The sequence below is a fragment of the Eretmochelys imbricata genome, chromosome 2, assembly GCF_965152235.1.
Source record: "Eretmochelys imbricata isolate rEreImb1 chromosome 2, rEreImb1.hap1, whole genome shotgun sequence".
Lineage (NCBI taxonomy): Eukaryota > Metazoa > Chordata > Testudines > Cheloniidae > Eretmochelys > Eretmochelys imbricata.
This window is the reverse complement of record NC_135573.1, coordinates 236,310,071-236,335,024: the sequence shown is the minus strand read 5'-3', so window position 1 is coordinate 236,335,024 and position 24,954 is coordinate 236,310,071. Positions and strand designations below refer to the sequence as shown.

The 24,954-nt window shown below is 44.1% G+C and overlaps 1 protein-coding gene across 5 annotated transcripts in view; it reads left to right on the top strand.

Annotated features, from left to right (window-relative positions):
- LOC144259920 (uncharacterized) overlaps positions 1-24,954 on the top strand; it is a 105,432-nt gene that overhangs the window by 5,743 nt on the left and 74,735 nt on the right. For 3 of the 5 annotated variants that reach the window (XR_013344930.1, XR_013344933.1, XR_013344932.1), the window contains exon 2: positions 24,838-24,884. The exons of the other annotated variants lie outside the window; for them this stretch is intronic. The gene's annotated coding sequence lies outside the window, so the exon portion shown is untranslated. The remainder of the gene's footprint in view (positions 1-24,837; positions 24,885-24,954) is intronic. 5 annotated transcript variants of the gene reach the window in all.

The following is a 24,954-nucleotide window of genomic DNA, read 5'->3' as shown; positions in this document are numbered from 1 at the left end:
ACTGTTTCTCCTATTAAGAATAGTTTGTATGTATCTGTTCTTTTGGATGCCCTTTTATTGCCCAGAGCTGTTGCTGTTGTTAAATGTACAGCTCACCAGACCCCTCATGATGAAGTTACACGTGGAAATGCTTTGGCTGATTCTACAGCCAAAACTGCGGCCCTTTCTACCACTCAGGCTGCATACACTTGTGCCTTGATTGAGCAGCCTCTGCTAGCTTCCTTTGAAGATCTTGCCAAGATCCAGGAAGCGGCACCAGAGGCTGAGAAATGTTCTTGGGGTGCTGCTGGGTGCATTTTTCACCCTGATCACCTTTGGCTTTCCCTGGATGGCCGCCTGGTTGCGCCTCATGTGCTCTTGCCCTATTTTGTTCGCGTGTACCACGGAGCGGCTCCCGTAAGCAAAGGGGGGATGATTGCTGCACGTAAACAGAACTGGCATGTGCTGGGTTTTTCTTCTATAGCACACCTCTACTGTCAACAATGTAGGATTTGCCAGCAGCACAATGTTGGTAAAGCTGTTAAAGTTAGGCAGGCAGCGCATCCCCCTCCATGGGGACCTTTTGTAAATATTCAGATTGATTTTATTCAAATGCCTAAATCTTGTAATTATGAGTATGTGTTAGTTTTAGTTGATGTTTTTTCAAGCTGGGTTGAGGCATGCCCTTGCAGAAGGGCAGATGCCAAGACTGTTGTGAAACTTTTGCTTAAGGATTTTGTACCACGATTTGGCATACCTGTGAGTATCAACAGTGATCGTGGAACTCATTTTACTGGACAGATTGCAGAAGAGTTATGCGCAGCTTTGTAGATCCAACGCAACCTCCACTGCCCCCACCATCCACAGTCTGCCAGGACAGTGGAACATCAAAATAGGATTTTGAAAAATAAACTGGCCAAGATCTGTGCTGAGACGAACTTAAAGTGGCCAGATGCCCTCCCACTAGCATTGATGAATATGAGGGCCACTCCCGATCAAAAGACTGGACTCAGCCCTCATAAGATTCTGACAGGACACCCGATGTGGCTTCCAGTGGCACCTCCACTGACCCTTGCCCAGATGGACATTCATTTAATGGGTTACACAATGTTTAATTATTGTCAGGCACTAATGAAATGTGTTAGGACTCTTTATACACAGGTGAAAGAAGCCCTACCCAAGGATCCTGAGCAACCCTGCCACTCACTGGAACCAGGAGACTGGGTCTACATAAAGGTCCATCAGCGAAAGACCGCCCTGACCCCGTGCTGGAAAGGCCCTTACCAAGTCCTGTTAACTACCAACACTGCTGTGAAGTGCCAAGGGCTGACTGCCTGGATCCATGCTTCTCACTGCAAAAAGGCCCCTCCACCTCGAGATGACTCTCCAACTGATGATCGGTCTATCTCTCCTTCTGGTGCTGCTGTTCCTTCTTGACAGCAGGAGAAAAGGACACGGTGAAGTGCTAGTAACCTCTCCCTTGTCCACTGACAGAACTACCATGCATTTGGATTTCGCTAGAAGAAGCAAATCATTACAGGGTGATATGCTAGTAACCTCTCCCCTGCATAACGCTAAACCACGACTGTTCCAAGAGAAAGAAAAGGAGTACTTGTGGCACCTTAGAGACTAACGAATTTATTTGAGCATGAGCTTTCGTGAGCTACAGCTCACTTCATCAGATGCATACCGTGGAAACTGCAGCAGACTCTATATATACACAGAGAATATGAAACAATACCTCCTCCCACCCCACTGTCCTGCTGGTAATAGCTTATCTAAAAGCCATTTCCAGCACAAATCCAGGTTTTCTCACCCTCCACCCCCCCACACAAATTCACTCTCCTGCTGGTGATAGCCCATCCAAAGTGACAACTCTTTACACAATGTGCATGATAATGAAGTTAGGCCATTTCCTGCACAAATCCAGGTTCTCTCACTCCCTCACCCCCCTCCAAAAACCCACCCCCATACACACACAAACTCACTCTCCTGCTGGTAATAGCTCATCCAAACTGGCCACTCTCCAAGTTTAAATCCAAGTTAAACCAGAACATCAGGGGGGCGGGGGTAGGAAAAAACAAGAGGAAATAGGCTACCTTGCATAATGACTTAGCCACTCCCAGTCTCTATTTAAGCCTAAATTAATAGTATCCAATTTGCAAATGAATTCCAATTCAGCAGTTTCTCGCTGGAGTCTGGATTTGAAGTTTTTTTGTTTTAAGATAGCGACCTTCATGTCTGTGATTGCGTGACCAGAGAGATTGAAGTGTTCTCCGACTGGTTTATGAATGTTATAATTCTTGACATCTGATTTGTGTCCATTTATTCTTTTACGTAGAGACTGTCCAGTTTGACCAATGTACATGGCAGAGGGGCATTGCTGGCACATGATGGCATAAATCACATTGGTGGATGTGCAGGTGAACGAGCCTCTGATAGTGTGGCTGATGTTATTAGGCCCTGTGATGGTGTCCCCTGAATAGATATGTGGGCACAATTGGCAACGGGCTTTGTTGCAAGGATAAGTTCCTGGGTTAGTGGTTCTGTTGTGTGGTATGTGGTTGTTGGTGAGTATTTGCTTCAGGTTGCGGGGCTGTCTGTAGGCAAGGACTGGCCTGTCTCCCAAGATTTGTGAGAGTGTTGGGTCATCCTTTAGGATAGGTTGTAGATCCTTAATAATGCGTTGGAGGGGTTTTAGTTGGGGGCTGAAGGTGACGGCTAGTGGCGTTCTGTTATTTTCTTTGTTAGGCCTGTCCTGTAGTAGGTAACTTCTGGGAACTCTTCTGGCTCTATCAATCTGTTTCTTTACTTCCGCAGGTGGGTATTGTAGTTGTAAGAAAGCTTGACAGAGATCTTGTAGGTGTTTGTCTCTGTCTGAGGGGTTGGAGCAAATGCGGTTGTATCGCAGAGCTTGGCTGTAGACGATGGATCGTGTGGTGTGGTCAGGGTGAAAGCTGGAGGCATGCAGGTAGGAATAGCGGTCAGTAGGTTTCCGGTATAGGGTGGTGTTTATGTGACCATTGTTTATTAGCACTGTAGTGTCCAGGAAGTGTATCTCTTGTGTGGACTGGACCAGGCTGAGGTTGGTGGTGGGATGGAAATTGTTGAAATCATGGTGGAATTCCTCAAGGGCTTCTTTTCCATGGGTCCAGATGATGAAGATGTCATCAATATAGCGCAAGTAGAGTAGGGGCTTTAGGGGACGAGAGCTGAGGAAGCGTTGTTCTAAATCAGCCATAAAAATGTTGGCATACTGTGGGGCCATGCGGGTACCCATAGCAGTGCCGCTGATCTGAAGGTATACATTGTCCCCAAATGTGAAATAGTTATGGGTAAGGACAAAGTCACAAAGTTCAGCCACCAGGTTAGCCGTGACATTATCGGGGATAGTGTTCCTGACGGCTTGTAGTCCATCTTTGTGTGGAATGTTGGTGTAGAGGGCTTCTACATCCATAGTGGCCAGGATGGTGTTATCAGGAAGATCACCGATGGATTGAAGTTTCCTCAGGAAGTCAGTGGTGTCTCGAAGGTAGCTGGGAGTGCTGGTAGCGTAGGGCCTGAGGAGGGAGTCTACATAGCCAGACAATCCTGCTGTCAGGGTGCCAATGCCTGAGATGATGGGGCGCCCAGGAGTTCCAGGTTTATGGATCTTGGGTAGTAGATAGAATATCCCAGGTCGGGGTTCCAGGGGTGTGTCTGTGCGGATTTGATCCTGTGCTTTTTCAGGAAGTTTCTTGAGCAAATGCTACAGCATTTGCTCAAGAAACTTCCTGAAAAAGCACAGGATCAAATCCGCACAGACACACCCCTGGAACCCCGACCTGGGATATTCTATCTACTACCCAAGATCCATAAACCTGGAACTCCTGGGCGCCCCATCATCTCAGGCATTGGCACCCTGACAGCAGGATTGTCTGGCTATGTAGACTCCCTCCTCAGGCCCTACGCTACCAGCACTCCCAGCTACCTTCGAGACACCACTGACTTCCTGAGGAAACTTCAATCCATCGGTGATCTTCCTGATAACACCATCCTGGCCACTATGGATGTAGAAGCCCTCTACACCAACATTCCACACAAAGATGGACTACAAGCCGTCAGGAACACTATCCCCGATAATGTCACGGCTAACCTGGTGGCTGAACTTTGTGACTTTGTCCTTACCCATAACTATTTCACATTTGGGGACAATGTATACCTTCAGATCAGCGGCACTGCTATGGGTACCCGCATGGCCCCACAGTATGCCAACATTTTTATGGCTGATTTAGAACAACGCTTCCTCAGCTCTCGTCCCCTAAAGCCCCTACTCTACTTGCGCTATATTGATGACATCTTCATCATCTGGACCCATGGAAAAGAAGCCCTTGAGGAATTCCACCATGATTTCAACAATTTCCATCCCACCACCAACCTCAGCCTGGTCCAGTCCACACAAGAGATACACTTCCTGGACACTACAGTGCTAATAAACAATGGTCACATAAACACCACCCTATACCGGAAACCTACTGACCGCTATTCCTACCTGCATGCCTCCAGCTTTCACCCTGACCACACCACACGATCCATCGTCTACAGCCAAGCTCTGCGATACAACCGCATTTGCTCCAACCCCTCAGACAGAGACAAACACCTACAAGATCTCTGTCAAGCTTTCTTACAACTACAATACCCACCTGCGGAAGTAAAGAAACAGATTGATAGAGCCAGAAGAGTTCCCAGAAGTTACCTACTACAGGACAGGCCTAACAAAGAAAATAACAGAACGCCACTAGCCGTCACCTTCAGCCCCCAACTAAAACCCCTCCAACGCATTATTAAGGATCTACAACCTATCCTAAAGGATGACCCAACACTCTCACAAATCTTGGGAGACAGGCCAGTCCTTGCCTACAGACAGCCCCGCAACCTGAAGCAAATACTCACCAACAACCACATACCACACAACAGAACCACTAACCCAGGAACTTATCCTTGCAACAAAGCCCGTTGCCAATTGTGCCCACATATCTATTCAGGGGACACCATCACAGGGCCTAATAACATCAGCCACACTATCAGAGGCTCGTTCACCTGCACATCCACCAATGTGATTTATGCCATCATGTGCCAGCAATGCCCCTCTGCCATGTACATTGGTCAAACTGGACAGTCTCTACGTAAAAGAATAAATGGACACAAATCAGATGTCAAGAATTATAACATTCATAAACCAGTCGGAGAACACTTCAATCTCTCTGGTCACGCAATCACAGACATGAAGGTCGCTATCTTAAAACAAAAAAACTTCAAATCCAGACTCCAGCGAGAAACTGCTGAATTGGAATTCATTTGCAAATTGGATACTATTAATTTAGGCTTAAATAGAGACTGGGAGTGGCTAAGTCATTATGCAAGGTAGCCTATTTCCTCTTGTTTTTTCCTACCCCCGCCCCCCTGATGTTCTGGTTTAACTTGGATTTAAACTTGGAGAGTGGCCAGTTTGGATGAGCTATTACCAGCAGGAGAGTGAGTTTGTGTGTGTATGGGGGTGGGTTTTTGGAGGGGGGTGAGGGAGTGAGAGAACCTGGATTTGTGCAGGAAATGGCCTAACTTCATTATCATGCACATTGTGTAAAGAGTTGTCACTTTGGATGGGCTATCACCAGCAGGAGAGTGAATTTGTGTGGGGGGGTGGAGGGTGAGAAAACCTGGATTTGTGCTGGAAATGGCTTTTAGATAAGCTATTACCAGCAGGACAGTGGGGTGGGAGGAGGTATTGTTTCATATTCTCTGTGTATATATAGAGTCTGCTGCAGTTTCCACGGTATGCATCTGATGAAGTGAGCTGTAGCTCACGAAAGCTCATGCTCAAATAAATTCGTTAGTCTCTAAGGTGCCACAAGTACTCCTTTTCTTTCTGCGAATACAGACTAACACGGCTGTTACTCTGAAACCTGTTCCAAGAGAGAAGAAGGAACACTCACTCTGCTGAAACCACTGAGATCCAGGAATTCCTGACAACAAAGGACATTAAAAATTGGCCGTGGTGGAGGAAACGGAGTATTGTATATTGGCAGGGAGGGAACTGCGGGGACCATTCTCAGGAATGTGGATGGTTTGAGTGGTGGTTTGGATTTTTTCCAGGGTCTGGGCTTTGTGCTTACAGACAAGTACCATTGGAATGTACTGCCCTCCCTAATTGGCTTCCCGATGACGAATACCAAAGACCCCTTGCTGCCACAAACATTACCCCCACCATCCCCTCCACCTTTGCCACCATCCCTGTAATTTACCCAAATACAGACAACACTGTATATTCTAACGAAACCCAATGGCCAAGACTTTCATATCTTAGTGATTTACTGAAATTTTGTTCAGAAAATTTATTTTTTAAAGTTCAGAATATGTCATATGAGCGAACAATTGAGTGGAAATAGAAATATATGATATCACTACAAATGAGCCCCAAGAATCAGAAATTGAGATTAATGGGTTCTATAGTGAGGTAGACATGATGGCCGTTCCTGGAGTCTGCAGTATCTTAGATGAAAGAGGCCCTTATTGTTATTTGGTCATCCAATTAGTGAATAATCAAACATATACCCAAAGAGTCTGTTCTGCCACTGGAAATTTTACCTGCATTGAAATAATCCCAGTAACTAATAATTTAACCTGCACCATATTGCAATATACCCCTTCCTATGCTATTAATGCTAATGCCTCTTGGAAATATATGAAAGGGTTTAGCCAACAGATGTGGTACGGTACTTCACAAAAGAGATGAGTTAGGATATCTATGGACTGTGATTAATACTGCACTAGAGACTATAAAATTAATGCTGCCCTTATCCAGTTTGCAGGTCACCTCTACATATCCTAATTGCTCAAAAGAGGCTGCCATTAGGTTAGCACAGCAAAGGGCCTGGGTTTCCTCTAGAAAGAAGAGGGACTTGGCTAGACACCTATGGGATGGTGCCAATAGCATAGCTGCAATTTGGAATATTTACAAAGGCCAACAACATGAAGAGAAATTAAGACAGTTGGAAAAAGCCACAGGTCTTATTACCGGAGCACAGTTAACCCAGGTACAGGCTGGAGTCGGTGAATTACGTGTTATCTCCGCCCTTAGTTCAATGACCCAGAAACTTCTGACAACGATGGTATAGGGTGACCAGATCACAACAGTAAAATATCAGGAAACATTGGGGTGCCGTCGACCCCGCCCACAGTCCACCCCTGCTCCTTCCAGGCTCTGCCCCCACTCTGCCCCAGGTCCCGGCCCCTCCCCACTCAGCCCCACCACCATACCCCTCCTCACGCTCTGGCCTGCCGCTGGCTTGCTGCATCCCTCTTCAGTCCCCCACCCACCACTCGCCTCCTCTCACCCCCTTCCACCTGCCACTCACCTCCTCACTTCCCTGCCAGAAACCCCCATGCCTGCCCCGAGAACCCCCACGCACTGCTGGCTCGCCACTCACCTCTTCACCCTCCCCACCTGCTGCTCGCCTCCTCATCCCCCCCGACCCGCCCGCCACTGGCTCACCATTCACCTCCTCACCCTGCCCACCCACCGCTGGCTCGCCACTCACCTCCTCACCCCTCCTGCCTGCCCACCCGCCGCTGGCTCGCCGCTTTCCTCCTCACCACCCCCACCTGCCACTCGCCTCTTCACCCCGCTGCTTGCCTTCCCCCCTCCCCCGCTCACCTACTCACCCCTCCTGCTTGCCTCCTTACCTGATTATCGGGACAAATGGCATCCCGATCGTACATCAGTTGGGACGTGGGACACGGAGTTAAATATTGGGACAGTCCTGATTTTATCGGGACATCTGGTCACCGTACGATGGTACTAAATATCACTGAGGCTGGAAAGGCATTGCAGTGGGATCTGGATTGTTCAGAAATTCAGGATTTCCTGAATGACCAGCTCATGGCCATTCGGAGTGATCTGGAGCATCAGGCTTGGCCCACTGCCCCTACAGATACTTCAGGAGTATCATCTGATCTGTGGCCATGGAGACATACTTGGAGATTTTTTGGGTGGAAGTGCAGACGTTCACAGTGCTCCTTCCAAGCATACGGACCAATTGGAGGGATGTGGGCCCCACATACTGAATCCTGCCAGGTCCATGGGGAGGATGCATGTGGGATTGGATAATTCACCGAGACATTTGGGAAATTAAACTACCTGGTATGCCTAACCAATTTATAGTCAGTGCTCCTGGAATAACACCCAACATTTAGATAGGGAGTCAATGGACACTCTGGCCTTTAGAACCCCCACAGCTTCACTGTGCACAAAAACTGAAGCCAGGGGAAGTTGTCACTGTTCCTGACAACGTTTGTTGGGAGGGTATGGGACAAGGAACTACCCTGACAGGACACCTGCTCTTCCAAGCTAATGACAGTTTTGTGTATGTTAAGGCCACCACTTTGCAAGACATACATTTTAATCTCACCACTGCTGCAGGCAATCATATTATTTATTGGCCTGCAGACAGAATCCTACAATCAGCCCTTAGGTTTCAGATACCCTTTAACTGGATTGCCTTAGTACCTGACCGGTTCCAAAATTTGCTTTCACTCCTACCAGAGATCCAGGAAATCTCTGAATTACAAGGTCAATTCATATGCTTCAAAATATATATCAAATTGAAAAATATGCTTTCATACAGCCTATAGAGTGTCTATGTTATGTACTAATTATGATGCATTGTGCTATGTAACTAAGGCTATAAAACAACCCCGTCATATTATTACAATGGGAATGTTAATGCTTTTATTGCTGTTGTTCAGTTTAGGATTATGTTATTGTTGTTGTAAAGGACGTAATAATAATAACACCTTCCATTTTCATACTAACCACGCAGTGTCGTTGCATCCAACCAAAGCCCATGAGGCTGAACCATTTGAGCTAGAATCAGAAATACAAGGTTTGATGAAAATGGAGGTTTAAGACTGATAGTCGTGCTAGAAGCACAAAAAGGGGGAGTGCGGAAGTAAGAAAGGGATAAAGGGGATTTGGACGCAGACGTCTCAGTTTTCTTAGGAATAGAGTAAGAGTCAGGCTAACTCTAACTGTAATAGCGCAAGACTATAAGGCAGGGCCTGGGAGAGGGGGAAGCGAGTGGGAAAACTGTAAGAGATGCTGTTTTGACCTTGTGTTAGATAAGAATGGAACGCAGACTGTAGCAGGAACTGCTGAGAAAAGTAAGATAACAGGAAGGAATATGTATAAACAAGACACAGCAGTTGATCATTATTGTGTGCAACAAAAGGTATAAATGCTTGCCCTAATTGTTTATTGGGCAGAGACCTGCCTAGGAAGGGGGAATCCCTATCCATGCGCACTCTCCCCCTTGCAATTGCTTGAAAATAAACTGTCTCTGACTTGTTGCAAACAACCTAAGAGTGAGGACTGCGTTTTTCTTCCACAGCACCCACTCAGTGATGATTCCCCATTTACAATTACATTAGGAGAATTCAGACAGTTTTTCATCCATTTAATGTGCGCCATGTTGATTTTGTCTCATTCTAGTTTCTTAATCCAAATGTCATGCTTTGCCAAGTCAAATGCCTTACAGAAGTCTAAGTAACAATATTATTACCTTTATCAACCAAACTAGTAATCTCATAAAAAAGATATCATATTAGTTTGACAAGATCTATTTTCCATAAACCCTTCTTGATTGGCATTTATATTGCCCTCCTTTAATTCTCTATTAAGATATTCCATTCTTTTGTTCAGGATCAATGTCAGACTGACAGGCTTATAATTATCTGGGTCATCCAGTTTACCCTTTTAAAATATTGGCATAACATTCGCTTTCTTCCAATCCACCGGCATTTCAAGACTTGTTGAAAAATCAGCATTAACATCCACAGAGCTCCTCAGCCAGCTCTTTTCCAACTCTTGGATGCAAGATCTCTATACCTACTGATTTTAAAAAGTCTAGCTTTAGTAGCTTCTTTTTAACATCTTCCTAGTCACTGTTAAAATAGAAAGTATTTCATCATTACCATCGTCAACATCAGATATGACTATATCTGGCTTTTTCCCCAAATGCAGAACAGAAATGTTTATTTAACATGTGTGACTTTCTGCATTATTTTTGACAATTCTACCATTTCCATCTAATAATGTACCAATACCACAGTTAGGATTCCTTTTGTTCATAATATATTTTTTAAAGCCCTCCATCTTATTGTCTTTTACTCTGCTGCCATGGATTTCTCTTTGTATCATTTTGCCTCCCTAATCAATTTACTACAATTCCTAGTGTCTGATTTTTATTCAGTACCACCAAATTTCCCTTTCTTACATTTATTACATGTATTTGGGTTTTTTTTAATTTTTATTTTTTATAGCTGCTTTCATTTGCCCTCTAAAGCAATTTGGTTGTTTTTTTTTTAAACAGTGTGGCCTCGTTGTATTACATGCTGCTATAGTAAATGAAGGGGTTCTTTTTATAATGTTAAACCTTTAACAGAACTTTAGGTATCATGGGTTATGTATAGTGCATATTTTATTATGCTATTAAGCAGCAGAAGGCAATTTTACAAAAGCGATTAAACTCAGATATAATCAATAAAATAAAACTTGGACTTTTGGGAAAAGCTATTTAAGTATTTGTGGGGAAGTAAATACAAACAAATGCCCTCCTTAAGATCTAAAAAAAAGTGGTTTACAAATAAATATTTTGCACTATTAACTTATATACATATATATATATATATATATATATATATATATATATATTTCACTGAAGCATTTTCAAACTACGAACCAATAATAAAAATAACCTCCTTTTTACAGACCCATAGACACACTAATAATGGATAAAGCTTTCTCAATTGTGGCTGATATCTAGCAAGTTACACTATGAAACCTGCAGCTGTCACTAAGTCAAACTGCTCACAAACTGCCCCTTCAGGAAAAGCTGGTTTTCTTTCTGACTTCTGGGGTGCCATTTCACATTTTGGTGGCAGGACGGGGGGGCGGGGGGGTTAACTTTAACTGTGATTCCACTGGCTACTTAGGCACATGAAAACTCTAGGTTTTTTGCAGACAATAACTTAGAAATTAGCTGACAGGAGCACTGTATCTAATTCCTATATAAAGAAAGAAAATTAAATAAATTGTAGACCCATTCAGCTCTAATGCTAACATCTTCAGACACTGGTTAAATTTAAAATTTTAAAGTATATTCTTACTCTTGAATACAACAATTGAAACAACTGTAGAAAAATCTAGATTACTTTCTATCATTTAGGCTACTTGCTTTTTGCAGTTCACCAAGCTTGGAATAGATCATTTAACTTCTGGAAACATCCTATAAGGGCAAGACGCTGTGAGTTTATCTTGCACCTGCCTGGGGCTCTAGGGGTTTTACCATACTACAAATAATAGATTAGAAACTGATTTTAAACAGGAGTAAAACTGGCATTTCAAGTTATTTTCTCAGTATTGCCAACCCCAATGTTCAAAAATCATGAGTCAGGTTCACCAGAAATCATGAGATTATGTAAAAATAATAGATATGGTGTTCTTTTTATTTGTCTTCTGCTTTTTTAGGCTGCATTGGGGGGCATATTTTGAAGCTTTCTCCGAAGCCATGAGGGCTAGAAACTTACTTTATCTTTAAGAATGAAGACTGAAATCATCACATATCCACTTGACTCCAGGAGCTGGGGCTTTAAGGAAAACAATAATTATCATGAGACTCATGACAAAATCATGAGAGTTGGCAACATGGTTTCACTTCTGTTTAAAGGCTAGTTACTTTCTGGAAGGCTCTTAAGAATAACATTACAGTAATTAAGTTACAGTTCTCACAGGAGAATATTTAAAACCAAACACCAAGAAAATTCCATATTTTAAAGTTGAGTCTTCTGAGGTATATCATGGCACTGCAGGGAGGAGAGGAAAATAAACAGATAATAGAATCATAGAATCTCAGGGTTGGAAGGGACCTCAGGAGGTCATCTAGTCCAATCCCCTGCTCAGATCAGGACCAATCCCCAACTAAATCATCCCAGCCAGGGCTTTGTCAAGCCTGACCTTCAAAACCTCTAAGGAAGGAGATTTACCACCTCCCTAGGTAACACATTCCAGTGTTTCACCACCCTCCTAGTGAAAAAGTTTTTCCTAATGTAACCCTTCTGCCCATCAGAGTTGGCAGCAACAAGGGCTGGGTTCAATATCTAGGAGATCCATTCCAATAACACAATGCAAACCGGCTCGAGCCCCCACCCAGTGACCTGGGACAAATATATACCACCCCTGCTGGGCGCCTCCAAGAGGCAATACTTCCCCTCTCACAAGCACATAGTCTGACTGTAGCAAAAAGTCTTTTAATAACGGAGAGAAACAATGTGGCATTATGTTGGGGAAACACCACCAACAGGATTCATAACACAACCCATGAGCAAAAACCCACCCCAAGCAAATTTGGGGCATGCCCTTTCCCTTTGGTTCTTGAGTCCAGCAACCCCAAATCACCAAAGTCCCAAAAGTCCAATGACCCAAAAGTCTCTGTCCCTGGTCAGGGCAGCCCCAGAGTTCGAAAGTTTATCTGCAGAGCTTTACCTCCCAACCTGGGTGGAGATATGGGGGGAAGGTAAGGGGCACCTCACATGATCTGAAGCTGACCATCCCACAGCTCCATAGGCCTTCACTTCGCTCCGCTCCACCAGCCACCCCACAAACTGCTTTGCTCGGCTCCACTCTGCAGCCCACAAGCAGCTCCCGTGACCCTTGCCTAGCGAGTGCTACTTAGTTGATGGGGAGTCCCTCCATCATAACAAAAGGCCAAGTACAGTTCCAAGCACAGTTCCCATAATCAGGGTAATAACAATTTAATTTTCCTGCCCCAATAACAGAGACACTGGGAATCCCACAGCAGCCAAAGTGACCATTTGGGCAGCTATGGCCTCATTCTAGGCAGGGTGGGTGTGCCTATGCAAATGAGACCGACCCCTGAATTTCTTTTCCACAACTTGCCACACCTCACCACCAGATGTCAGGGTGGAGCTCATCCTGACACTGCTTACACTAATATCTAACCTAAACCTCCCCCACTGCAACTTGAGACCATTACTCCTTGTTCTGTCATCTGCTACCACTGAGAACAGTCTAGATCCATCCTCTTTGGAACCCCCTTTCACGTAGTTGAAAGCAGCTATCAAATCCCCCCTCATTCTTCTCTTCCACAGACTAAACAATCCGAGTTCCCTCAGCCTCTCCTCATAAGTCATGTGCTCCAGCCCCCTAATCATTTTAGTTGCCCTCCGCTGGACTCTTTCCAATTTTTCCACATCCTTCTTGTAGTGTGGGGCCCAAAACTGGATGCAGTACTCCAGATGAGGCCTCACCAATGCCGAATAGAGGGGAATGATCACATCCCTTGATCTGCTGGCAATGCTCCTACTTATACAGCCCAAAATGCCGTTAGCCTTCTTGGCAACAAGAGCACACTGTTGACTCATATCCAGCTTGTCATCCACTGTAACCCCTAGGTCCTTTTCTGCAGAACTGCTGCCTAGCCACTCAGTCCCTAGTCTGTAGCCATGCATGGGATTCTTCCATCTTAACAAGGACAAGTGCAGAGTCCTACACTTGTCTCTGTTGAACCTCAACAGATTTCTTTTGGCCCAATCCTCTAATTTGTCTAGGTCCCTCTGTATCCTATCCCTACCCTCCAGCATATCTACCACTCCTCCCAGTTTAGTGTCATCTGCAAACTCGTTGAGGGTGCAATCCATGCCATCCTCCAGATTATTAATGAAGATATTGAACAAAACCAGCCCCAGGACCGACCCTTGGGGCACTCCACTTGATACCAGCCACCAACTAGACATGGAGCCATTGATCACCACCCGTTGAACCTGAAGATCTAGCCAGCTTTCTATCCACCTTATCGTCCATTCATCAAGCCCATACTTCTTTAACTTGCTGGCAAGAATACTGTGGGAGACCGTATCAAAAGCTTTGCTAAAGTCAAGGAATAACACGTCCACTGCTTTTCCCTCATCCACAGAGCCAGTTATCTCATCATAGAAGGCAATTAGGTTAGTCAGGCATGACTTGCCCTTGGTGAATCCATGCTGACTGTTCCTGATCACTTTCCTCTCCTCTAAGTGCTTCAGAATTGATTCCTTGAGGACCTGCTCCATGATTTTTCCAGGGACTGAGGTGAGGCTGACTGGCCTGTAGTTCCCCAGATCCTCCTTCTTCCCTTTTTTAAAAGATGGGCACTACATTAGCCTTTTTCCAGTCATCCGGGACCTCCCCCGATCACCATGAGTTTTCACCTCCTCCCCATACTGTGCTGCCCAGTGCAGTAGTCTGGGAGCTGACCTTGTTCGTGAAGACAAAGTCAAAAAAAGCATTGAGTACATTAGCTTTTTCCACATCCTCTGTCACTAGGTTGCCTCCCTCATTCAGCAAGGGGCCCACACTTTCCTTGACCTTCTTGTTGCTAACATTTGAAGAAACCCTTCTTGTTACTCATAACATCTCTTGCTAGCTGCAACTCCAAGTGTGATTTTCACTCCTGCATGCCTGAGCAATATTTTTATACTTCTCCCTGGTCATTTGTCCAATCTTCTACTTCTTGTAAGCTTCTTTTTTGTGTTTAGGATCAGCAAGGATTTCACTGTTAAGCCAAGCTGGTTGCCTGCCATATTTTCTATTCTTTCTACACATCGGGATGGTTTGTTCCTGATACCTCAATAAGAATTCTTTAAAATACAGCCGGTTCTCCTGGACTCCTTTCCCCTTCATTTTATTCTCCCAGGGGATCCTGCCCATTAGTTCCCTGAGGGAGTCAAAGTCTGCTTTTCTGAAGTCCAGGGTCCATATTCTGCTGCTCTCCTTTCTTCCTTGTGTCAGGATCCTGAACTCGACCATCTCATGGTCACTTCCTCCCAGGTTCCCATCCACTTGTGCTTCCCCTACTAATTCTTCCCTGTTTGTGAGCAGCAGGTCAAGAAGAGCTCTGCCCCTAGTTGGTTCCTCCAGCACTTGCACCAGGAAATTGTCCTGTGCACTGCTGTATTGCTCTCCCAGTAGATATCGGGGTGATTGAAGTCCCCCATGAGAACCAGGGCCTGTGATGTAGTAACTTCTGTTAGTTGCTGGAAGAAAGCCTTGTCCATCTCATCCCCCTGGTCCGGTGGTCTGTAGCAGACTCCCACCACGACATCACCCTTGTTGCTCACACTTCTAAACTTAATGCAGAGACTCTCAGGTTTTTCTGCAGTTTTATACTGGAGCTCTGAGCCGTCATACTGCTCCCTTACATACAGTGCAACTCCCCGACCTTTTCTGCCCTGCCTGTCCTTCCTGAACAGTTTATATCCATCCGTGACTGTACTCCAGTCATGTGAGTTATCCCAACAAGTCTCTGTTATTCCAGTCACATCATAATTCCTTGACTGTGCCAGGACTTCCAGTTCTCCCTGCTTATTTCCCAGGCTTCTTGCATTTGTGTATAGGCACTTAAGATAACTCACTGATCATCCCACTTTCTCAGTATGAGGCAGGAGTCCTCCCCTCTTGTGCTCTCCTGCTCGTGCTTCCTCCCGGTATCCCACTTCCCCACTTACCTCAGGGCTTTGGTCTCCTTCCCCTGGTGAACCTAGTTTAAAACCCTCCTCACTAGGTTAGCCAGCCTGCTTGCGAAGATGCTCTTCCCTCTTTTCATTAGGTGGAGCCCATCTCTGCCTAGCACTCGTCCTTCTTGAAACACCATCCCATGGTCAAAAGAATCCAAGATACAGGATACTCTGGCAGACACAGGAGCTCTGGCCAGCTCTTCCTCTTGAAAAGAAGTTGGAGGGTCAAATCTTCTAGTCCTTAATCAGGTAAAACTTCTATTGCTGTCAACACCTCCACTCGCAGAAATTAACATGTGCTCTACAATTATACACTTCATATTTAAATATCTGAGCCAGCTTATCCAGGGCGACACATTTCATATGCATTGGCTCAGGGACTATATTTTCTGGTATATGCTGAACAGCGCCGAGCACACAGATAGTGCCAGTGAATAAAACCATCAGAACGGCCATACTGGGTCAGACTAATGCTCCATCTAGCCCAGTATCCTGTCTTCCGATAGTGGCAAAATGCCAGGTGCTTCAGAGGGAATGAACAGAACAAGTAATCATCAAGTGATCCACCCCGTCGCCCATTCCCAGCTTCTGGCAAACAGAGGCTAGGGACACAATAATACAATATCATGAATAATACAAATCATGACAATTGTTGACTTCATGGACTCTATGGATGCAATTGTTGTTCTGGAATTGGCCTGAATACAGCTGAAACCCTAAGAATTTGAGGCATAAACACATCTGATATTCATAGGACACTTTCTCATTCCTTCTTTTTTGCAAACTCAGAACAGAAAATGACAGAACAAAATTCAGTTAAAATATAAAATTTCACAGCAGCCATTGCTCTCAGCCCAGCATGGGGCAGAACCTGCCACCCCTTGGGGATTAAGTGATCTCCTCGCATCTGACTCTCATTCTCTCTTCATCCTTCCTGACCTCTGTGCTGCTTTTCATGCTGTCAAACATGACATCCTTCCCAATCACCTGGGACTGTTTGCTGGAGTCTCAGAGAACTGGCCTTCTTGGCTTTGCTTCCATCTATCTATCAGAGTCCTCTTTTTTTTGCAGCATGAAACAGAAAGAGAGTCTGGTCCAGTGGATAGGGAGCTAGCCCTCAGAGACCTGGTTTCTAATTCCCCCATGGACTTCCTGTATGACCTCATGCCAGTGTCTTAGGCAGCGAGAGAGTTTCAAAGGTTTTTAGGGACCCAAAGATGCAGCTAAGCATCTAGTGGGGTTTACAAAGCACCTAACCTTCTAGGCACTTTTGAAAATTCCACTAGGTGCCTAAATACCTTTGAAAATCTGGCCTTTAGTCTGTGTGTCCCTCAGTGCCCCATCTGTACAATGGGTATAACAGCACTGCTCTACCTCACAGAGGGGCTGTGAGGAGAAATAGGTTAGACATTGTGAGGCACTCAGATATTACAGCGATGGGGCCACATAAGTACAACAGTAAGAGTGGGAACTTCTCTATACCACTGCTATCCCTTCCTCTGGTTTTGGCTTCTTCTTTTCATCTACGCCCCTCACATTTAGTCTCTGAGGTGCCACAAGTACTCCTTTTCTTTTTGCGAATACAGACTAACATGGCTGCTACTCTGAAATCTTTTCTGAATGTACCTTAGCTCAGAGGGCTTGGATATATTTCTTCTGAGTTCCCTGTGTTCTCTCTTCAAGATTCCTCCCACCCCCACCCCCATAGAGGGAATCTTGTTTCACAAGCTCATCTAAAGACTTCCAGATCTTTAATTTAATTACCAGCCCTTTCTTATCTTAATCACCCTGCCACTGTTTGTACAGAAAATACTAACTCCCTGCTCCAGGGGCATAAGGGAGGACCAGCACCTCTCCTCTGATGAACTCACATCCCACGCTCTGGTTGGGACTAGGACATGCACCCTGAGCAGCCCCCTTCCCACATCCCAATAAATGGTGCCCCTGTAACATTTCATCTTTAGACAATGAATCAGGCATAAGCTTCTGGACTCACACCCTGTGCACAAAGTCTTACGGGATTGTCAAGTTTTGACAGGATTCATGAGGGTCCCACACAGACATGAAGAAACTGCAGTGTAGTTTTTGTGGAATGTTCATACATATACATGTTTTATCTAACAGGCCAAAAGTCCTATATGTTTTTAACAGTTTTGCAGTCCCCGACCTAATATTTCAGTATTTTAGGAAACTTCACACACACAATGCATATAAGCACTACTACAAGTAACCAGTACAGGTACACACACCCACAAACACAGAAAGTTAATCACATGCACAAAGGAAAAGAAAAAAGCGACTTGCAGACAGTCATACACATGATGTACATACATTCATACAGCCTTTTATAACAAGTTATATCAGAAAACATGAAAAGAACAATTCAGACAAGCCTTATAATGTCTTCTATACACGTCTCTGTAACCAAGCGTAGTCTTCCCTAGGAAAACAAACATCAGACCTTCTGGTCGCTAGAAGACTTCTGCCCTTCCTAGGATGCTGTGTTTATTTCAGATTGTTAGCAAAGCAAAGCAAAGCAAAACAGACTTACTACAGGCCTCTGTATTTTAGGTCCAAGATCCACCGTTTCTTTATAGTCCTTAACAGCACCAATTATAACAAAAGAAACAAACTGTCCAAAAATAGCAGAGCTGTAAATAGTGATTTTCCTATATGGGCTAGTTTCCTTTCCTGTGGACTATCTCTCTGGTCTCTGCACTCCCCAGACATACCCACAAAGGTCAGTTGTTTCCTAACTAACATGTTAATGAGGCTCAATAACTAAAGATCTAGGTAGGACAGGTCTAGCTGGGAGTATCAGCCTTTCCAAATTGGGACCAAATGGTGACCCTGAGGCATACAAGGTAATTTTTGGGAGGGTATCAAACACAGCCAGGTAGGATAGGGATTCATTGGCCAACCAAGTGGCTGCTTTTTCAACAAGAGAAATGCAAGAAGTTCACTAGGTTCCAGGTCAGGACCTGGCAAAATACCAACTCCCCTTTGCGCTGCTCCAGTGACACAAAGGAAGTTAAAGCAGCCTTGAAGCATACAGCATGTGTGGGGTGTGCAAGGGTGTGACCTTTGTTGCCTGGGGGGACCACACTGAGAATGTTCAATCAGGCCAAACTGCAAAGAATGGGGCAGACAATCCCCAAAACTGGTGGTTACTATAATAATTAGATTCACCAAGCCAACAACAAAACAGCTTCTACAATACCTTAGCCACAGCCAAGTGTCTTCTCTCCTCCTTGATTAGCTCCTTCTGTCTGTCCTTTAAACGCTGGATTTGTTTCTGTTGCTCACCCAGACTCAGTAGGAAAATCTGCATCTAGGACTGAAAATTACTTAACTGTTCAAGATTATCAGAGTCCTTCTCACACTCGCACCCTGGTGCCTATCAACTCTTTTCAGCCTTTGCTGCAATTCTTTCAGCTGGGTACCCTGCTGCCCTTTGGAGCAGCTGACTGAGTCTTCATCTGACTCCTGTATCAGATTACTTAAGCTTCTCACACTCTCGTGTCCTCAGGCTGAGGACTGACTCAAGGCATCCCCAGGGGAGAAGTTTGTTGGATTCTCTGGCCTGGAGGATTATTTATTCACAGAATTAGAGGGTGCTCTCCTTTGTTCCCTAAGTCATGGATACCTAGAATGTCTTTTTGCTCCCCTCATATTTTCCAAAGTCTGTGGTCTTTGTCTCAAAAGCCAGGAAGACTTCCTCAGAGTGCAGACTCTGTCCACCCACTGTGGTCACTGTAATGTTTCCTCCACCACTTTTTTCAGCATACACACTACTGAGCACATATACAACTTCAAAGAAGAAAGAAAAGAAAACCAACAATTACTGTAGCTGTTAGGCTCACACACTGTCTTTGATTCCACGTGTAGTACACCTGAAGACATTTGGCCTGCAGTCTGCAATTTCACTCTTTGTAGTGTTTTCCCAGTCTTCCTACTGACTTCCTTAAAATTACAGATACCTCTATAGAGATCCAATCTACAGATTCAGCTTTGGTTATCCCTGACTGCTCTATCTTCTCCCTGCAGGTCTGGGCTAGATCTGACTGGTGCTTTACCAGTCAGGACATAGGGCCATGCCTTGTGTCTCAATAATATATATTAATTCTAAGCTTGTGTTATAGAATAGCAAGAGGAACGCAGAAGATTTTTAGGCAAGTAGCAAACTTACCTATCTCCTTAATTATAACCCATTGCTATTATAATAAATACTTACTTTCCTTCTTGGGACTAAGAACTTTACAGCTACCTTAACAAATAATATCCAATAATGCATACCAATAATATCCAACTAATCTGTAAAATTACAGGAAACTGTATTGAGATCCAACCCACAGATTCAATCTGGGTTACCCCCTGTTAGCTGTATCATCCCTGCACAGCTGGGATGATACCCCCACCCTGGCGGTTGTTACCAGCTATGAGATGTCGAACGGTGGTAGGGAGCTGAGGAGCAGCCACAGCCCTGGGCCGGGGGCAGGGCCTTGGGGGGAGAGGAGGAGGAGGAACAGGGGGCGGGGTCACATAGAGGGGTGGGGCTTCATTGCAAAGGGGGCACAGCCACCCCAATTTTCTGTCTAGCCCACCTCAGCCCTCTCTCCTCACTGTGACAAGGCTGGCACTGCCCATGGAGAGAGAGAGGATTCACTGGTGCCGAAGACCCCGTTTTAGAGTCTTGGGGAGGCCACAGACCTGCCCCTGCAGAACTGTCTGAATCCTTAGGGCCCGGCCCACTGCAGGACTCCCAAGAGACTGGTGACAAGCTGAAGCATAGACCAGATCCTCTGACTCCATGACATTCCTAACATATGTATGTTAAGATTCAGAAACCTCAAAAAGGGTTATAAAATGTCACGGAGCATATATATATGTATGTATATATATATATATAAAAGATGTGTCATTTGATGAAAAAATGTACAAAGGAGAAAGGGGCTGAAAATTATGTTATTTGACCTCTTTCCACAATAACGTTTCCTCACATATGATCTGAGAAAATTAGAGAAGCCATTTGGGATAAATCCTTGGGTTCTGTACAGGAAACAGCAGTTCTGGCTGATTCCTATATACAAACCAGAGCATCCAGTGAGTACAAGCCACAAAGAGAAGGGCAGAAGCCCGGTACAAAAAAGTATGTGGTAATCTCTACCTCAAAGCAGCACCCTGGAACCCCCTTATTCACCACTGTCATATAATTATGGTATGTTTTGTACAAAGTATGCCTTGCGATGTATCATTTTGAAAGTCTTGATCTATAGAACACTAATATCCTTTTGGAGAGTATGTGCTATCATTGTATGAGATTTTCCTGCATGATTGGTACTGAAATATGTCGTAAATTTGAGAATCTCTACACCAGGTGGGTGTTAACCAACCATTAATCAACTCTATAGCTCAGTTGCACAAGTCCACACAATGGTGGTTTACTCAGTCACTGTGACTCAACAAACCCCACCGGGAGATGTCTGGGCAAGTGTCTTCCCAAGCACATGGACTGAGGGTATAAAATAAGGAACAGCAGCATCTTGCCTTTGCCTTTCTCCTCTTTCACCCCCACCCCCACCCCCAACCACTGAGAAGATGACAATTTTACCTGAGGAGACTGGTCCAGGTTTAAAAAGGAAATTGGTGTATTATGAACTGTAACATCCAGTGGGGTGAGAAAATTGCTGATCTAAACACTTTCACTCTCTGCCCATTGATTCACTGCACCTCAAGGGAAAAAGTAAGCACCTTTTGGACGGAAGAAGGGGTACTAACCTAAGAAGTTTGGTCGGTAAGACTGCTGAAAGCATTTGGTGAGAAAACTTGGCTTTGAATTTAACATAGTTTGTTAAGTTAGGCATCAGTTGCATTTTATCTCTATTTTTCTTGTTACCATTTATGACTTTTATGCCTCATTACCTGTACTCACTTAAAGTCTATCTTGTCACACTGTCTGGAATGGCTCACAACTGTGAGTGCTACCTCAGAGCCGACTGTCAGAAAACAGGGCAGACACTCCAGACTGGTGGTATGTTCTATAGTTAGATTTCACAAAGCCAGTAACAAATGTGAACTCATGGATCTCTATATCAGTCTTACCATGGAGTCACAGACAATCCCCTTAAACTCTCCAGTCTATCTTCCATCCAGATAAACTAGACTTTGTGATAATAGGTCACAAAGCAAAAATCACACTATATCAGGTTGCTCTCAGCCCCAAGAGACCAGTCACTTACCCCAGATTAATTGGTCCTCCAGATCTTACACCAAAGACAATGTTAGCAGCCAATTCTATAGTAAACTATCTAAAGATTTATTAGCTGAGAAAAGGGCATTAGAGCGATTGAGAGGTTAAAGCAGGTAAAACATATGTACAGGTGAATGACAGTTTGTAATTCAAAATGGTGGCAGTGAGATAATAAACTGCCAGTTTCCCAGAAAAGTCTTTTCAGGGCACCCAGATTGTCTCTAGGGATATCCACTTTGCATCTAGTACATCTTCCCTGTAAGAGTCCAAACAGACCAGAGACGAAGGCTCTTTCCTTGAATCCTTCTTCTGACAGAAGACACACTGACAGTGTCTCGACCCACGTGGGCTTTTCCTTTGATGACAGTGAGTGAGGAATGCACTTTGAGTCTCTGGACTCCGGTCATCACACACACTTGCCATTTGCTTTTGAATTAGCACTTTTTCTGATAAAGTCCTTGTGACGAGGTCCCAGGGGAGCCACACTGAGATTGCTCAATTGGGGCAAACGGCAAAGAATAGGGCAGACAATTCCCCAAACTGGTGGTTATTCTAATACTTAGATTAACCAAGCCACCAACAAAACAGCTTCTACAATACCTCACTGGTTACCCAGATCCAAAACTCAGTTTCCTTAAAGCAACCCAGCCTTGGGCTCCCACCCAGACAGCCAAGTCAAATATGATGAGGATTACTGAAAATATAAAAAGTTCTACCAATCCCAAAGGATTGGACACATTACCAACTAGGTCAATGAATATTTCAGATCTGACCCAAATACATACTTACTGCCATTTCTTATTAACTAAACTAAAATGTATTTAAAAAGAAAAGAGAGTGTATAAGTTAAAAGATCATCATACATACAGATATGAATAAAGTTCTTAAGTCAGTTTCATAATAGAAATGATGAGCTTCAGAGTTGCAAAAAGTTCTTTCAGAATTAGTTCCATAGGTTATAGTCCAATGTCCAATATCAGGGTGATCCAGACTGGAGCTGGAGACCTCAGTCTTTCGTCTCAAACTTCCCCTGAGGCAGCTTAAGCAGATCTGAGATATAGGTCAAGGACCTAGACTTCTTTTTATAGTTCTCTGGCAGCCTCTTGGCAGCCTCTTTGGTAATCCTTTGGTAGAGCTTTGTGGCTTTGAAGAAAAACCTATTTCCTAAGCACTACTGGTGATTAGCTGCATTGATTAGCATAAGGCAACTACCCATCTCCTGCCATTTACAGTTTACTACAAACTTCAGAGAGAAATAAAGACAATGCTATTACTACATTTACAATTCATCAAAATGTTAACATCTCCTTTTGATCTCTGAATTAACAGAATACAGTGACAGACAGGAACCATTTGGTTGCATTATCAACTTCTAACAATAGATATGTAAACACACACAAAACACAATCATTATCTACTAATATGTCTGTAAAGGTTGAATCTGGGTCAGTTAGCCTGCTAGTGGTGTAACCCTTTCTGGCCCTGTGTCACAGTCCTTCATTAGCATTCCACAAGCCTTCTTTGATGCCTGATGAGCTATTTAGTTAAACGGGTATTTACAACGTAAATGTTTGCTGTTGCATCATAACAGGATACAGATAAGAGAAAACAATGCACATAACGACCGATTAGTTGTCTGAAGTTTAAACACCCAATACACTTATACATTTAACAATCGCTTTGATCTGTACTAATACACAAGTGAACTGACCTGAATACATGACCTGGTCTGCCAGCATCACTTCCCCAATACAAAACTGATGTATGAGGGGCTGTCACTGATGTTCCTAAATACACCTCAGGGTTCCCCCATTCTTGATAAGGCATCGGCCACTACATTCTCCATTCCTGTAATATGAATTATTTTCATGTCAAATTCCTGTAAGGCTAGACTCCAACAAAGTAATCTAGAATTGGTTCCCTTGGCTCTGTGCAGCCATTTCAAAGGTGCATGATCTCTTAAAACAGGACATTTTTTATTAAATAAATAAGGTTTAAGTTCCTTAACAGCCCAGACAATGGCAGGGCATTCTTTCTTGATTACAGCATATTTTTGTTCAATGCGGGGGTGTGCTTTGTTTGCTTAAGTAGGCAATAGGATGCCATCTTGCATGAGTACTGCACCCAACCCAATGTTAGAAGCATCAGTACACAGCACAAATGTTTTGCTGAAATCAGGGCTGACCAAAACTGGCTCTTTAGATACAGCTTCTGTTACGTTCTGGAAGCCTTGTTCACACTCCTCTGTCCATACCACCTGGTCTGATTTCCACGTTTTTGTAAGGTCTGTTATGGGGGCCACAATGCCACTAGACCTTTTTACAAACCTTCAGTAATAGTTGGCCAGGCCAATAAAGGATTGGATCTGCTCCTTGGTTCGAGGGGCAGGCCAGCTCCAAATGGGTTCTACCTTCAAAGGGTCGGGGCGAATTAACCCACTGCCCACCCTGTGGCTTAGGTAGGATATCTCTGCAGCCCTCATTTTGCATTTGGAGACCTTGATGGTGAGGTTGGCTTCTCTCAGCCTTTGTAACACAATTCCCATATAATTTAAGCGGTCTTGCCAGGATCTACTGAAAATAGCCAAGTCAGCTATTTTGGCTCTGGCAAATGTTTGTAATGCCTGCAGCACCTCATTGATAAGCTGCTGAAAAGTAGCCCCAGAATTTACTAATCCAAAAGTCATAACTTTAAATTCGTATAGTCCAAATTCCACTATAAAAGCAGATTTTTTCCTGGGCATCAGTATCTAGGGGAATTTGCCAGTACCACCCACTCAAATCCAGCATGCCTATCAGGCTGGGTGATGGCATTTAGTTTTCACTAGTCCACACAAAATCTCATCGTTTTGTCGTTTTTAGGTACCATTACAATAGGAGAGACCCAGGGTCTTTGTGACTTAGTGATTATCCCCATTTCCATCATGCTTTCTACCTCCTCCTGGATTTGCTGGATGTATTATATTTTTTACCTGAGTGAAATAAGGTTGTGTTTTTTTAAAGGTTGAAGGAGAAAAAATGGGGAAAGAGAAGAAAAGAATTAAAGTAAGGTAAAGAAATAAGGAAACATTTACTAGATTTTTCTTTTCTACTGTTCTTATTTGTTTGCTCTTTAGTAGA